General features: G+C 42.4%; 1 protein-coding gene across 1 annotated transcript in view; it reads right to left on the bottom strand.

The window, feature by feature from the left end:
• Positions 1-17,355, bottom strand: part of LOC126298944 (alkaline phosphatase-like) — a 1,012,316-nt gene that overhangs the window by 205,262 nt on the left and 789,699 nt on the right. The window lies entirely within an intron of this gene.

The following is a 17,355-nucleotide window of genomic DNA, read 5'->3' as shown; positions in this document are numbered from 1 at the left end:
CTCTGCGGAATTAACTGGTGTCACATTTATATTTACATTATGTAAGATAAACCTCATAAATACTGAAAAATTTAGACTAACTGAAAGCGACAGTGAGTATTGTTGTTAATTTATTAGCTGTTGTGGTATGTGATAGTTTAAGGCAATGGTCCTCAACCTGAACATGTACGAGTCTTTTAATATATAAGAATTACTGCAGAGCATTATTTAATCAAATACACGAATATCCCATGGTTTAATGTTTAACAATTACCGCAGTGAATTATTTAATGCAGGCAAGGCTGCCAAAGCTGTCTGCCTGTGTGCTGTGGTAGGGACAATGTTAGTAGCACAGCGATGGGCCTGAGGCTGTGGCACGGATTGCATGGGACCAGTGATGTGTAATGGGGCTCTAAGAAGTGCACCATGGCAAAGTTAGCAGCGACAGTGGCCTGTGGTGAGAGGCACTGCAGTACAATACGGCTCTCTTCGACGTGTGCAGGGGCAGGGTGGTATTTGTTTAAATAAAGACATTGCAGTTGCTTCTATCCTATCCCAGATCTGGTGGCAATTGATTAGACATTAAATATAGACATCAATAGTACTGATAATGTGGTCTGGTGTGAGTAAAAGTTCCTTACAGTAGCTACATTTTAAAGGAAGTTGCTGCTTCATTACTAAAATGTGCGTAATTGTATGACCTTCAAAAGTAGCCAAAACCAGTTAGCCAAAAGCATATCAACTCTCTACATGAAGAAGAAAGTGCAGTTTTCAGATGAGAATTGAATTCATTTCACAGAATACTTAAATTGGAGCTTACATACTATATGCTCAATTTTGTGAGTCAGTGGCAATGCATGAGGAATAATTGGCAGTAAATAGACAAAAAAGTAGAAACCTGCCGTGCAATGAATGAATTGCCCGTGTTTGTGTTCGCACTGCTGGTAGCCAGCGTGTAAACACTGTGGGAGCCTCAGTACGTGGGTGACCATTGTATCGTTGTCAAATGCGCGTCGGTGAAAGACAAGTGCAGTCGATCACGGTCATGTTGCTCTCACCAGCTGGAAGCAGCACTGCTGGCCACAGTGTGTCATCTGTTTTGCAAATGGCAATGTTTAAAAAAGAGGCAAGTGTGTATCACTCGCTATTTCCATCCTACTATTACATGCAAACATTATCTGTGTTTGAAGCTACATTAGAGAGATATATAATTTTTTAATTAGGGTAAATGCATTATTTTTATAGTTTCACTCATCTGGTGATTCTGTGATGTTCGCTTGACGTATTTTAACGTTATTGACATTGTTGAACAGTGAAAATATATCGCATTTGAAGTATTTTAACACAAAGATAATCTGAGAATGAGTTCCTTATGTTTCCCGAAAGTTAAGTAAGTGCAGCGCAAAGTATCTGTGAATTTTTTCAAAAGTCTGAATTGTACATTAAGCATTATGTTGGTAGATGCATGTTATACCACACATCCAGCATAGTGTCAAAGAGTCTGACATCATTTTTTGGATCATAAATTATAGTAATTAAGATAAGGATGAGGTATTTAAATAGGCAGCCATTTTGGATTATAAATTATAGTAATGAAGAATAGGCTAAACCCATACGCTGTTACAGTGTGTCATAAATTGTAGCCATTAAGATAACTGGATCACACATCAGACTTACATGAACATAAGATAAGAGCAAAAGTGAGCAGTTTGGAGATCTGACAACCATTCAGGCTGCTACAGCTGTTCTGACGAATAGGTTAATGCTCTTTTGAGTTTCCTTCCATTAATACCTCACCCAGTTAGCCTAGAAAAATGGGAGAGGGGGAGGAGGGAGAAGGGAAGGGGAAGGATATGGGGTGACGTACTGTGAGACACATGTTGTTTGTTTAAATGAGGAGTTCTGGCAACAATGCAGACTATGACAGAAAGTACCCTGCCCCTCTACCTCTGACAGTGGAATTTCTCAAACTGGTTGAGCGTCGATCACCCATTTGGCATTTGTTACTGTATGCACAAATTACCTAGTTTTAGTTATTTGTCTGATTAAAAATCTTGTTTATCTTCTTCACAACTCATACTGACTGGTTAAGAATGTCAAATATTTCAAAGATATGCTAAGCATTATATAATCTATAATTTAGATTTAAAAAAGCAAACTTAAAAAATTCCATTTCAGTAACTGAAGAGCAGTGTCTTGGATAGAAATAAATTAAATTTAGTTTAATGTAAAGTTACTGTATAAAAAAACTTTCCCATTTTCTCAGCTATGATTATAACAATACTTTGTACAAAGGAGGATTTGTGTACAAGGTAAACTTTGACTGCATTTTAGCTAGGAAGAGTTAAGGTGGTGATAGGTGAGAGGGGCTGAGGGCACTGTCCACTATTCCAAGGCAGTAAAGGGGAATGAGTTAAAAGAAGTTGAAAACCACTACGTTAAAGGCCTATCGAGCATGAATGTGATAGAGATAAATAATGAATCATTTATACGACACAAGGTACGAAGGCTTTGCTTATAGATGCATGCAAGGTACATGTCACAAAGATGTTTTTGAATAGGAATGGTGACGCAGAAATTTTTCACGATGAGAGGTACTATATCTGAGAAACCTGTATAATAAGCAAGTGGGTGAAAGAAGTCACAAGATTGCCAATTGGTTCTTAGCAATGTCGGTTGTAAAATTTTTCATGTGTTATTGACTGAGTGCGGACATTCGATTTAAAGCACTAGCGATCATGGGAAGGATTTTGGGAGAGTGGGGGGGGGGGGGGGGGTAGGGAATCAGGGAGCTCGATGTTTCGTAATCTATGTTGGTGCACACTGACGTCGTAACAAGTTAAACCACACCGGCACAAAACAGAGAGAAAACTGGTATAATGCTGTTATTATTTAAAATTAGTTAGTGGTGTGTTTCATACATGCAACAGCATACCTGAGATTCCGAATTTATCCATCCGAAATAGACAAATATGAAGTAGTCTGGAAAGTTAATGGAAGACGTTCAGATACTGGGAGATCTGTGAGGAAGTGTAACGAAATTTCAAAGAAAATAACCTAGCATCTGTGATATTATTGCGACCTATTCTTGAGTAATTCTACAGTGCACAGGAACCAAGCTACACGTGAGCAATATAGACACCAATAACACACTTGGTTTAAGAATCATGAAAGAAGGTTGTATACGTAGAAGAACCCTGGAGATACTAAAAGATATCAGATAGATTATATAATGGTAAGACAGAGATTTAGGAACCAGGTTTTAAGTTGTAAGACATTTCCAGGGGCAGATGTGGACTCTGACCACAATCTATTGGTTATGACCTGTAGATTAAAACTGAAGAAACTGCAAAAATGTGGGAAATTAAGGAGATGGGACCTGGATAAACTGAAAGAACCAGAGGTTGTACAGAGTTTCAGAGAGAGCATAAGGGAACAATTGACAGGAATAGGGGAAAGAAATACAGTAGAAGAAGAATGGGTAGCTCTGAGGGATGTAGTAGTGAAGGCAGCAGAGGATAAAGTAGGTACAAAGACGAGGGCTGCTAGAAATCCTTGGGTAACAGAAGAAATATTGAATTTAATTGATGAAAGGAGAAAATATAAAAATGCAGTAAATGAAGCAGGCAAAAAGGAATACAAACGTCTCAAAAATGAGATCGACAGGAAGTGCAAAATGGCTAAACAGGGATGGCTAGAGGACAAATGTAAGGATGTAGAAGCTTATCTCACTAGGGGTAAGATAGATACTGCCTACAGGAAAATTAAAGAGACCTTTGGAGAGAAGAGAACCACGTGTATGAATATCAAGAGCTCAGATGGCAGCCCAGTTCTAAGCAAAGAAGGGAAGGCAGAAAGGTGGAAGGAGTATATAGAAGGTTTATACAAGGGCGGTGTACTTGAGGACAATATTATGGAAATAGAAGAGGATGTAGATGAAGACGAAATGGGAGATACGATACTGCGTGAAGAGTTTGACAGAGCACTGAAAGACCTGAGTCGAAACAAGGCCCCCGGAGTAGACAACATTCCATTAGAACTACTGACGGCCTTGGGAGAGCCAGTCATGACAAAACTCTACCAGCTGGTGAGCAAGATGTATGAGACAGGCGAAATACCCCCAGACTTCAAGAAGAATATAATAATTCCAATCCCAAAGAAAGCAGGTGTTGACAGATGTGAAAATTACCGAACTATCAGTTTAATAAGCCACGGCTGCAAAATACTAACGCGAATTCTTTACAGACGAATGGAAAAACTGGTAGATGCAGACCTCGGGGAAGATCAGTTTGGATTCCATCGAAATGTTGGAACACGTGAGGCAATACTGACCTTACGACTTATCTTAGAAGAAAGATTAAGAAAAGGCAAACCTACGTTTCTAGCATTTGTAGACTTAGAGAAAGCTTTTGACAATGTTGACTGGAATACTCTTTTTCAAATTCTAAAGGTGGCAGGGGTAAAATACAGGGAGCGAAAGGCTATTTATAATTTGTACAGAAACCAGATGGCAGTAATAAGAGTCGAGGGGCATGAAAGGGCAGCAGTGGTTGGGAAAGGAGTGAGACAGGGTTGTAGCCTCTCCCCGATGTTATTCAATCTGTATATTGAGCAAGCAGTAAAGGAAACAAAAGAAAAATTTGGAGTAGGTATTAAAATTCATGGAGACGAAGTAAAAACTTTGAGGTTCGCCGATGACATTGTAATTCTGTCAGAGACGGCAAAGGACTTGGAAGAGCAGTTGAACGGAATGGACAGTGTCTTGAAGGAGGATATAAGATGAACATTAACAAAAGCAAAACGAGGATAATGGAATGTAGTCAAATTAAATCGGGTGATGCTGAGGGAATTAGATTAGGAAATGAGACGCTTAAAGTAGTAAAGGAGTTTTGCTATTTAGGAAGTAAAATAACTGATGATGGTCGAAGTAGAGAGGATATAAAATGTAGACTGGCAATGGCAAGGAAAGCGTTTCTGAAGAAGAGAAATTTGTTAACATCGAATATAGATTTATGTATCAGGAAGTCGTTTCTGAAAGTATTTGTTTGGAGTGTAGCCATGTATGGAAGTGAAACATGCACAATAACTAGTTTGGACAAGAAGAGAATAGAAGCTTTCGAAATGTGGTGCTACAGAAGAATACTGAAGATAAGGTGGATAGATCACGTAACTAATGAGGAGGTATTGAATAGGATTGGGGAGAAGAGAAGTTTGTGGCACAACTTGACTAGAAGAAGGGATCGGTTGGTAGGACATGTTTTGAGGCATCAAGGGATCACAAATTTAGCGTTGGAGGGCAGCGTGGAGGGTAAAAATCGTATAGGGAGACCGCGAGATGAGTACACTAAGCAGATTCAGAAGGATGTAGGTTGCAGTAGGTACTGGGAGATGAAGCAGCTTGCACAGGATAGAGTAGCATGGAGAGCTGCATCAAACCAGTCTCAGGACTGAAGACAACAACAACAACAACACACTCTTTGTGTACGTTCGAGAGTACTATACACGATACATGTAAGTGATCTGATTCATAACGTCGGAAACTCCGTGAAGCTACCTGGGAATGATGCTGTTGTATGTAGGACCCTTTTAACGTCAAAAAACTGTAGCGAAGTGCAGGCGGACCTGCAGAGGATCGATTCTCTTTACAAGGACTGGGTGTTGACCATTAACGTTTGCTTACAGATAGGTACAAGGTGTCCAGTGAAGGACACCTCGATTTCAAAATTAAATACCTCGAAAACTAACATCGATAGACGAGGGCAAGAAAGGTATTTTTATTGTGAAAGTTGTAAGTATTGTGATAACTGTAAGTATTTTATACGGAAGTTATACAAAAGTTTCGAAATAGTTCGAAAAGATGCTAACAGGTGGCACTGTAATCGCAATACTGACGTGTCTATAAATAGTGCGCCGCAGTCCACGAATGAAATGTGAAAGATCAGCGTACAGAAGGAAGAGATGTATTCCATTGAACAAAGTATTTTTTTGATAATGGAATACTGTAGGTTAGAACACAGTCTTACGGCAACAAGGCGCAGTTTTAAAACGCGATGTAATATTCAAAAACGACCCAAAGTGAAAACCATTGGCAAACTCTTCGCTAAATTCCGACGTACATTCAGCGTGGCTGATGATCTAACTGGGAATGCTGGCCCCAGGAAAACTGCAGTTCCTCCTGAAAATGTTGTGACATGTTTTGCATTTATTCAGCAAAATGCGAGGAAATCGTTCCGAAGAATTGCAGCAGAGTCCGTTATGAAGTGTTCCTTTACGCAGACAACACTGAGACAGGGCCTTACACATGTTGACATTCAAAATACGAGGGTTGGAACTTAAATAATGGCAACTATTTATTTACAGCTCGTACAAAATAGATACGTGTTTCAAAGTTTTACTGACCTTCAAAGTAGTCACCAGCATTGTGTATAACCCGTTGCCAGCGATGTGGAAGTCGTAGGATACTCTTAGAAGTGCCAGTTATGTTGACAGTTCGAGCGGCGAGGTCTATTGCCCAACGAATTTGTAGCAGTTCTGAAGGGAATGCCGTGAAGTGTTTCCTTCAGTTTAGAAATCGAGTTGAGCTCACGAGGGCTTAGGTCTATGGTGTGCAGTAGGTGGTGTAGCACTTAGGAGCCCCATCAGTCAAACAAATCTGTAACAGCTTGCACTGTACGTGCTTCAGCATTGTCCTGCAAAATGATGGTCAGGTCTTGCAGAAAGTGTCATTACTTCTGTCTCTGAGCTGGTCGTAGGTTGTGTTCCAAAAATGAACAGCATAAAGGCAGAAGTGATGCAGGACAATGCTCAAGGACGTACAGTGCAAGATGTTACTAATTTGTTTCACCGATGGGGTTGCTAAATGCTATACCACTTACAACACTCCCCTGACATAAGCCCTCGTGAATTCAACCCGATTTCTAAACTGGAGGAGACACTTCACGGCATTCACTTCAGAACTGCTACAAATTCGTCGGGCAAAAGACGGCGCCTCTCGAACTGTCAACACAACTGGCACACTTGAGAGTATCCTACGACTTCCACATCGCTGGCAACGGGTTATATACAATGCTGGTGACTACTATGAAGGTCAGTAAAACTTTGAACACGTGTCTATTTTGTACGAGCTGTAAATAAATAATTGCCACTATTACAATTCCAACCCTCATACAAAACCCCCAGGCCGTATCTGTACGAGCTGTTGCGAAAGACGGCTTATTTTGCCAACCAGATACACGCGAGGGTTTGATGCTGGCTGCATATGATTCACAGATGAAGCACACTAACACCTGAATGGAGTCGTGAATAAGCAAAACCGGCTATTTTGGGCTTTCGAAAATCCCCATTTGTGTGAAGCGCAACCACTGTTCTCTCAAAGTTACAATTTGGCCTGCGGTATGCAGAAGAGGCATTCATGGCCCTTTTTCCACGCGAGAAACGATCACTAGTCAACGTTACGTCCTAATTTTGGAGCAGTCTGTCGCTACACAGTTAGCGCTGGAGCAGCGACGAGGCACCTAGTGCTTCACGCGAAACGGGGCCAGACCGCATCGCAGCGAACAGATGTTCTGCTTTCTTGATGAATACTATGGGAATAGAATCATTACGTTAGAATATTGCAAATTTACTGACGCCGAGATGAACTGGCCTCCATATTCGCCCGATCTGACTCGTTGTGGCTCCTTTTGTGGGGCACATTGGAAGACACTGTAAGTACCGAAACCATCCCACTACGCTCGAGCAGCTTGAATCGGTTAACTGCGTCGTATCTGTGTTTCCCTCGAGCCACAACAGGATGCGATGACCAATTTCACTGTTCATTTGCGCCAATACCGTACTGATAATAATAGATATTTCAGAAACATTGTGATTTGGTTACAAAGACTGCTCACAGAGGTCGAGATCAGTTATGCGCATTGATACTGTACGAGCTGCACAGCGTATAGCGCCATCTGTTAGCAGCTTTTCGAACTATTTCAAAACTTCTGTATAACTTTTGTATAAAAGTCTTACAGCTTTCACAACGAACATACCTTTTTTGCAATTGCGTATCGATCTTAGTTTTGCAGGTATTTAATTTTGAAATCAGAGCCACCTATGCTGAAGACTTTGTACCATACGTAGACGGACTATTGTACGCTTACACTGTTGTCGACCAGTCACTGAAAACCGTAACAACCGCGGAATATCTAAGAGAACCGTCTCGAACGATCTAAAGAGGAACGATCACATAAAACTACTTGTACCAAACATTGCATGTCAAGCTGGGAGACGTTGGAAGAACCGTAAGGAAATATAACTCTTTCATGAATGGTTCAAATGGCTCTGAGCACTATGGGACTTAACATCTGAGGTCATCAGTCCCCTAGAACTTAGAACTACTTGAACCTAACTAACCTAAGGACATCACACACATCCATGCCCCAGGCAGAATTCGAACCTGCAACCGTAGCGGTCACGCGGTTCCAGACTGAAGCGCCTAGAACCGCACGGCTACACCGGCCGGCTTTCATGAATGAAGTGGTTCGTAAAAAGACTCGTTCGTCCGACGCTGGAGTACTGCTTGCCTGTCTAGGATCCTTCGTCGGTAGGCTTAATATAGGAAAACAGAGAAGATTCAAAGGAGAGCAGAGAGTTTCGTCAGGGGGTTGCGATAGCTTTGTGGAAATGACCAAACACCAGTAACAAGCGCAACGAGAGAAAGTAATTAAGAAAACTTCATTGTTTGACGTCTTATCGACGAAGTGGCGATTAGAGACGGAGCACAAACTCTGACTGCGTTAGAATAGGGAAGGAAATTAGCCATACCAGCATTTGCTTTAAAGGCAGTGGGGAAATAATAGACAACCTAAACTGGAAAGGCCAGAGTCCAGTGCCTTACCAGTGCGCTACCTGGGGTCTTGTTGAGAGAGAGTGAGAGAAACCTCTCCAACATACATCAGGAAACATATTAAGTTTGATTAGTGGAATGACGAGAAAATCAGAAAAATTGAAATCTTACGGGCAAATGTTCTTGATTCGTGTTATTCGCGAATGGGAGAAATGATTATGGAACCGGAAGTATCCTCCTCCACATACCGTAATATTGGTTGCGGTGTGCTATTTTAGATGTAGATGTACACTCAGCTCGGAGAATCAACCATAGCACACAAGGTTTAGAAGTTAAACTCAAATGCATTTGATTTTTCTTAGCGTTTTGAGCTTCTGTCATTAATCATATATTTTATAAAGCAGTGTGCTTGCCTTGAAGAGACTATAAGCTTGTCCATGTCTTCGTAGGCAATTTAATATTTTTTTAAAACTTCTACATCTACATCTACATCCATACTCCGCAAGCCACCTGACGGTGTGTGGCAGACGGTACCTTGAGTACCGCTATCGGTTCTCCCTTGTATTCCAGTCTCGTATTGTTCGTGGAAAGAAGGATTGTCGGTATGCTTCTGTGTGGGCTCTAATCTCTCTGATTTTATCCTCATGGTCTCTTCGTGAGATATACGTAGGAGGGAGCAATATACTGCTTGAATCCTCGGTGAAGGTATGTTCTCGAAACTTCAACAAAAACCCGTACCGAGCTACTGAGCGTCTCTCCTGCAGAGTCTTCCACTGGAGTTTATCTATCATTTCCGTAACACTTTCGCGATTACTAAATGATGCTGTAAAGAAGCGTGCTGCTTTCCGTTGGGTCTTCTCTATCTCTTCTATCAACCCTATCTGGTACGGTTCCCACACTGCTGAGCAGTATTCAAGCAGTGGACGAACAAGCGTACTGTAATCTACTTCCTTTGTTTTCGGATTGCATTTCCTTGAGATTCTTCCAATGAATCTCAGTTTGGCATCTGCTCTACCGACTATTAATTTTATATGGTCATTCCATTTTAAATCACTCCTAATGCCTACTCCCAGATAATTTACGGAATTAACTGCTTCCAGTTGCTGACCTGCTATATTGTAGCTAAATGACAAGGGATCTTTCTTTCTATGTATTCGCAGCACATTACACTTGTCTACATTGAGATTCAATTGCCATTCTCAGTACTATGCGTCAGATCCTCCTGCATTTCAGTACAATTTTCCATTGTTACAACCTCTCGATACACCACAGCATCATCTGCAAAAAGCCTCAGTGAACTTCCGATGTCATCCACAAGGTCATTTATGTATATTGTGAATAGTAACGATTCTATGACACTATCCTGCGGCACACCTGAAATCACTCTTACTCCGGAAGACTTCTCTCCATTGAGAATGACATGCTGCGTTCTGTTATCTAGGAACTCTTCAATCCAATCACACAATTGGTCTGATAGTCCATATGCTCTTACTTTGTTCATTAAACGACTGTGGGGAACTGTATCGAACGCCTTACGGAAGTCAAGAAACACGGCATCTACCTGTAAACCCGTGTCTATGGCCCTCTGAGTCTCGTGGACGAATAGCGCGAGCTGGGTTTCACACGACCGTCTTTTTCGAAACCCATGCTGATTATTACCGAGTAGATTTCTAGTCTCCAGAAAAGTCATTATACTCGAACATAATACGTGTTCCAAAATTCTACAACTGATCGACGTTAGAGATATAGGTCTATAGTTCTGCACATCTGTTCGACGTCCCTTCTTGAAAACGGGGATGACCTGTGCCATTTTCCACTCCTTTGGAACTCTACGCTCTTCTAGAGACGTACGGTACACCGCTGCAAGAAGGGGGGGCAAGTTCCTTCGCGTACTCTCTGTAAAATCGAACTGGTATCCCATAAGGTCCAGCGGCCTTTCCTGTTTTGAGCGATTTTAATTGTTTCTCTATCCCTCTGTCGCGTATTTCGGTATCTAACATTTTGTCATCCGTGCGACAATCTAGAGAGGGAAGTACAGTGCAGTCTTCCTCTGTGAAACAGCTTTGGAAGAAGACATTTAGTATTTCGGCCTTTAGTCTGTCATCCTCTGTTTCAGTACCATTTTGGTTACAGAGTATCTGGACATTTTGTTTTGATCCACCTACCGCTTTGACGTAAGACCAGAATTTCTTAGGATTTTCTGCCAAGTCAGTACATAGAACCTTACTTTCGAATTCATTGAACGCCTCTCGCATAGCTCTCCTCACACTACATTTAGCTTCGTGGAATTTTTGTTTGTCTGCAAGGCTTTGGCTATGTTTATTTTTGCTGTGAAGTTCCCTTTGCTTCCGCAGCAGTTTTCTAACTCGGTAGTTGTACCACGGTGGCTCTTTTCCATCTCTTACGATCTTGCTTGGCATATACTCATCTAACGCATATTGTACGATGGTTTTGAACTTTGTCCACTGATCCTCAACACTATCTGTACTTGAGACAAAACTTTTGTGTTGAAACGTCAGGTAATCGGCTTTTTGTTACTTTTGCTAAAAAGAAAAATCTTCCTACCTTTTTTTAGTATTTCTATTTACGGCTGAAATCATCGATGCAGTAACCGCTTTATGATCGCTGATGCCCTGTTCTGCGTTAACTGTTTCAAATAGTTCGGGTCTGTTTGTCACCAGAAGGTCTAATATGTTATCGCCACGAATCGGTTCTCGGTTTAACTGCTCAAGGTAGTTTTAAGATAAAGCACTTAAGAAAATTTCACTGGATAATTTGTCCCTGCCACCTGTTATGAACTTTTGAGTCTCCCAGTCTATATCCGGCAAATTAAAATCTCCACCCAGAACTATAACATGGTGGGGAAATCCTTCAAGTGCTCAGCCACAACAGCTGCTGAACCAGGGGGCCTACAGAGACATCCAATTACCATGTCTGAGCCTGCTTTAACCGTGACTTTCACCAAAATTATTTCACATTTCGGATCTCCGTCAATTTCCTTTGATACTATTGCACTTCTTATCGCTATAAACATGCCTCCCCCTTCACTGTCCAGCCTGTCTCTGCGGTATACATTCCAATCTGAGTTTAGGATTTCATTACTGTTTACGTCTGGTTCAACCAACTTTCTGTCCCTAGTACTATATGGGCATTGTGACCGTTTATTAATGAGAGCAGTCCTGGGACGTTTCTATAGACGCTCCTGCAGTTTACTATAGCACATTAATATTGTTATTCCCTGTTGCATTTTGCCTACTCCTACCTTGCCGCGTCTAAGGAGCCGTCTTGTCGGGCCTAGGGAAGGAATTCTCTAACCTAAAAAACCCACATGTGCACTCCACACGTACTCCGCTACCCTCGTAGCCTCTTCCGGCGTGTAGTGCACGCCTGATGTGTACAGGGGGACCCTACATTTCTCCACCCGATAGCGGAGGTCGAGAAATTTGCACCCCAGATCTCTGCAGAATCGTCTGAGACTCTGGTTTATTCCTTCTCTTGGGCTCCAAACCAGAGGACCGCTATCGGTTCTGGGAACGATATTACAAATAGTTAGCTCAGATTCCACCCCGCGAGCGAGGCTTTCCGCCTTCACCAATTCCGCAAACCACCTGTACGAACTAAGGATGAGCTCTGAATCCAGACGGCAGGAGTCATTGGTGCCGACATGAGTAACAATTTTCAGTCGGGTGCACCCGGTGCTCTCTATCGCCGCCGGCAGGGCCTCCTCCACATCTCGGATGAGACCACCCCGGCAAGCAGACAGAGTGAACACCGGCCTTCTTCCCCGACATTTCCGCTATTTCCCTAAGGGGCTCCATCACCCGCCTAACGTTGGAGCTCCCTATAACTAATAAACCCCTCCCCCCGTGTGCCTGCTCGGACCTTGCTGAAGGAGCGGCCACATGTCCACTCACAGGCACAGCGGGCGATGCCACACGGCCAGCCTCCATATTGACCCTCCGCCTCGTGCGCAGCGAACACCGCTGAACCAGCCACTCCCCTTGGGGAGTGGGTGGCCCAACCGCGCCCGGTACCCGCGAAGATGTCTCGACATCAGTGACAGTGGATGAAGCATGTAACATCTGGTGTGTACCATGCGACGCACCAGACTCTCCACTGCCGCTACACTCCGAGGCAGCAGTCTGAAGAGACGGCTGACCGCGGCCATCAACACGTTCAGCTGTTAGCGAACAGTGGCAAGCTCCTCCTGCGTCCGTACGCAGCAGTCACAGATCCTATGCATCCTAAGAAATCAATTTACTGTAGAGAGCTAATCAACTTTTAACTAGACAGTAAATTCACTGAAGGCGGCTGATTGTTGACTAAACTGTGGTTGCTAGACACTTCTTGTAGAAAACAATGAAAATAGCACTACCTGTCTCTGGACTGTATTGAAGACAAACACTAGCACTACTGGCACTATGGTTGACTAAAGGGACTCTCTCTGACTGTATTCAAAACAAACACGAAATCTATTGAACAATATTCCTAGCACTCGACAATTAAAGCTTCCTAAAAGCAAAAACACACGGAAGAAGAAATGACAAGTAAGAAAAATACAGTTAATACTTAAATTAACGTGGCTCACTGCACAGCAGACGTGAAGCAGACGGCAGATAAAAAAATATTCCGCCAAGCATTTCAGCGTCAAGTGCTGACGCGGTACTAGACGTTTGGGTTTTTGGAAATTCACAGATGGAAACCGGAATTTCTACCTTTCGCAGCCAGCGCTCGACAAATTCAGGCGTAGTAATTCCATTCACTTCCCTACCTTAAAACTGCAAATACTTCGGTAAATTTCTCTATTCATCAAAGGCGCCATCTTACATATCTGTGTGGTCTACCGTCCACGGGAGGGAGAATGAATATCTACAACTGCTCGAGCTTCATACGTGGAAAGCGAAGATCTATGTCCTCATTCCCATCCAGTAGAATGTTTTAATATTTCAGGAAGGCCATTTGAAGCACACTCCACAGCAAAGCGCATATTTCATTCTAGCATTTACATACAAATCGGAATTCTGTCCACCGTACAGTATTCACTAATTTAATAGAAAACTCTATACTAACTGTAATAGGATGGTCAGACGAGGATTTGAATTCCATTCATGTCCGATGTGGTAGAGACGGCGCCAATTTACTTGACCAAATGGTTCTTTTGTAAAAATTAATGAGGCCTCAGTTATTTAGACAGGCGTCTCTTTCATGTTTTTCGAGGAGAGCAGAGGCTTTACTTTTTATACATCGATATCAACCAAAGCACAGTACTGCACAAAATGGCCGCTCTCGCCATCCATTTACATTAACTCATTACCTATCATTTACAGGGCGGTATAAAGAATATGGTGCTAGGTCCATGTACCAATCTGTCTCTCCAGAGTCCAAGACTGTGCCCTAACACAAAATATCTGTATATGAGTAGCAGCTATTATAGATTAAGTGCTGTGGTGAAATACTTTTTTCCGTCTAAACGTGCTCTACACAGACAGGGTGTCTGCTGGTCTCTATTCCCTCTTCAAACTCATCATTCCTGCACCTGGCGACCTTTTATTTCTCGTATCCCCGTCTTTGTATTAACTGAACGGTGTTCAAACTTCTTTCATAGTTCTGCCTGTAGCCTGGCTAACAGAAGTGTGTTCGTGGAGCGACAACTGTGTATTTATTTGCTACCTGTGGCCCAGTGTACTCGTGGTTTCTTTTCCCCTTATTAATTTAAACAGTGGGCATAAAGTCTTTCCCTGTTCCTAAAAAACAAGTTGTGCGATTTGTTGACAGTGGTAGTTTAACTCATGAGGTTTTTTTGATGGATAAATTTCAGTATGTCCTCTCTGTCTCTCTCTCTTTCTGTCTTTTCTGACAGGCAGTGTAATTGAAGTGTTTTGCTGTCACAGTGGCTTGTATTGAGGAGAAAGAGCAATGTGTTTTGTGGTTCAGCTACTGTTGCAAAGTGCCTAGGGTCGAGATCCACCAGATGTGAAGAACATCAAAAGATGGTATGGAAAGTTCAAAGAGATTAGCAATGTTGGTGACAACGCAAAAAGCGGCAGACCTGAAGATAGAGAGAGAGAGAGAGAGAGAGAGAGAGAGAGAGAGAGAGAGAGAGGGTGGGGGGGGGGGGGGGAGAGAGACGGGGGTAGGGGTGTTGGGAAGACGACACTACTGATACCGTGGGTACAACATTTCAACGCAGGCTGCTTAATTTGACGCATCGTAGGATGATTTATATAAACCTGAACTATTTCAGTGGGTCGTGATTTCCCTCCGAAAGCTCGTATAGACGGAAAATTTGTTTAAATGTTCTCAGTTGCAGAATAACAAAGACCGCCCGTTGTTAACAAGTAGATTGTTGTTTCTGCGCATGGGATCCTTTGTCCGTTACAATGCAGCGCTTGCTCGGCTTGAGTTAGTTTGTTCGTAGACTCGTCGGTCGCAGTGTGTGAAATCTATTGGTGTGTGGTTCGGTCCGCGTGACAATGACGAGCAAATTAGTGATTCGTTCGCAGTCTTCAGCTGGCAGAAACATGCAATACGTATTTCGAGAGCGGGTTATTATAATGAAAACGTATTGGAAGACAGACTCATTGGTTACAACACAATGGGCATTCAGAGAGAATTCAATATGCACAAACCAAAGGCAACAATTTCATGGATTGTAATGAAACTGGAGACAACTGGTACACTACTCTGTGGCAGTGGTAAACATAGACAATCGTTACTTGCACAGGTTACTGATGGTGTTCGTTGGCGCTTTGAGAACTCTCCAAAGAAACTGTTGCGTCGACTGAGACAGGAGCCAGTCATTTCGTGTGACACATGTCAGAGAGCAGTGAGGCATGGTTCCATCCGTCAGGTTACATCAACACACAAAACAGGAGATACTGGGCTGGTGTAAACCCCCATATCATCCACGAAACACCACTGCGAAATGAAAAGTTTGGAGTGTGGTGCGTCGTGTGAGCTTCCAGGATTGCTGGCCCCATTTTGTTTGATACATCCGTAGACACTACACTTTATACGGTCATTTTCAATACATTCGTGGAGCAGCTGGATAACGCCGAACTTACAGAAGACCATTTCCAACTAGATGGAGCATCGTATCACACGTCTAGCGCTCCTATGTAACTTCTAACCAGTTTCTTTGGTGACCGAATAAACACAAAAAAATTGTCCCCCCTCCTCCCTCCCCTCCGCCCCCCGCGCCACCGATCATCTGACCTAACTCTCAGATTTTTTTCTTGTGGGGGTATTTTAAAAGCCGAGTGTACAAGTAGTGCACGGGCAACTGCAGAACTCCGTGGGGTCATTACATACGAAATAAGCAACACCGACGAGGATAAACTTCACAGAAGATCACGAAATATGGTGAAACTAGTACAGCTGTGCATCGACACTGGTGGAGGGCACTTTCAGTATTTGCTGTAAGGATTTTGTATGTATGTAATCTCTCAATTGTGCATTATCATCTCCCAAAATTGTAATTGTGTCCCATTATTGGTTCAAATGTAATGACTCATTAAAATAATTCAGGCTGTACAATGTGCAACTGCAGGAAGCTTTGCAGCCACCTGATAGGCTTAGAGGTGCTGAGTTTGCTAGGGACAAGCTGGAATCAGTGTATGAAGACAGTGACCTCCTTCATAATGTTTGTTTTAACGATGAATCGTCTTCAGGAAAGTAGACAGATTTAATTTCCTGATCGTGAAGGTGGGTGATGGGGGAAGGGGCGGGGGAAAGCAGAGAACCTACATACTGTGGTACAGCAGGTAAGTGAGAGCCCGAAAGTGAATGTGTTATGTCGCTTAATGGGACAGTTGGGTAATTCTCTTCAAAAATTAAAAAAAAAATGATTCTTTGGCTTGAGATGTGCTCTGGGACGTCTATGTTATTGTAGTGTTCACCCAAGGTTCGTCAGAAACGGGTTATCAAGTTACAATGCGACTTGTGAAAAAGTGTGTTCGAAAACCATTCCTTTCTCAGCCTATGTTGTAACATGTAATTTCAAATACGAGCTAACTGGCATAATGGAAATTACGAAATCGCTCAAACTTGAGATCAGGCCAGCCTGTTACAACTTATGCACGAAAGCGGACGAAAAGCACATGGAGCGAGCAGAGCAGCGGAAGCTGACAGAGGCCCGCAGTACCGCCATGATCACGCAGAAAATGGAGTAGGACCTCCTTTTGGGTCTGGAACGATTGCTGCATGGTCGATATCTCCCTGTCTACAGACAACTACAAAAATATAACCCAAAACATAAAACGCGTTTTTCTTGTAACCGTATGTTTCAAATTGGCAAACGATACATACGATTTTGATCGAAATTTGATCCTGAAATTCTAAACTGAATTCCCTATCACCGTATGGAGCAGTTTTGCGATATCTTAAAAAGTCTGTTTTCGGTTTACGCTTTTGTCTCGATTTTGTGGGCAAACAAAATGACTTTTTTTTTTCAACATATCAGTATATTGTCAGGACTTAATATTTATCGGCTATCCTATGTAAGCTGATGTAAAATATATTGAAAATGACTTGTAATTTTTTTTTGTTAC

The sequence above is a fragment of the Schistocerca gregaria genome, chromosome X (assembly GCF_023897955.1).
Source record: "Schistocerca gregaria isolate iqSchGreg1 chromosome X, iqSchGreg1.2, whole genome shotgun sequence".
Lineage (NCBI taxonomy): Eukaryota > Metazoa > Arthropoda > Insecta > Orthoptera > Acrididae > Schistocerca > Schistocerca gregaria.
The sequence above is the reverse complement of the archived record's forward strand: the minus strand, read 5'-3'. Positions and strand labels throughout refer to the sequence as shown.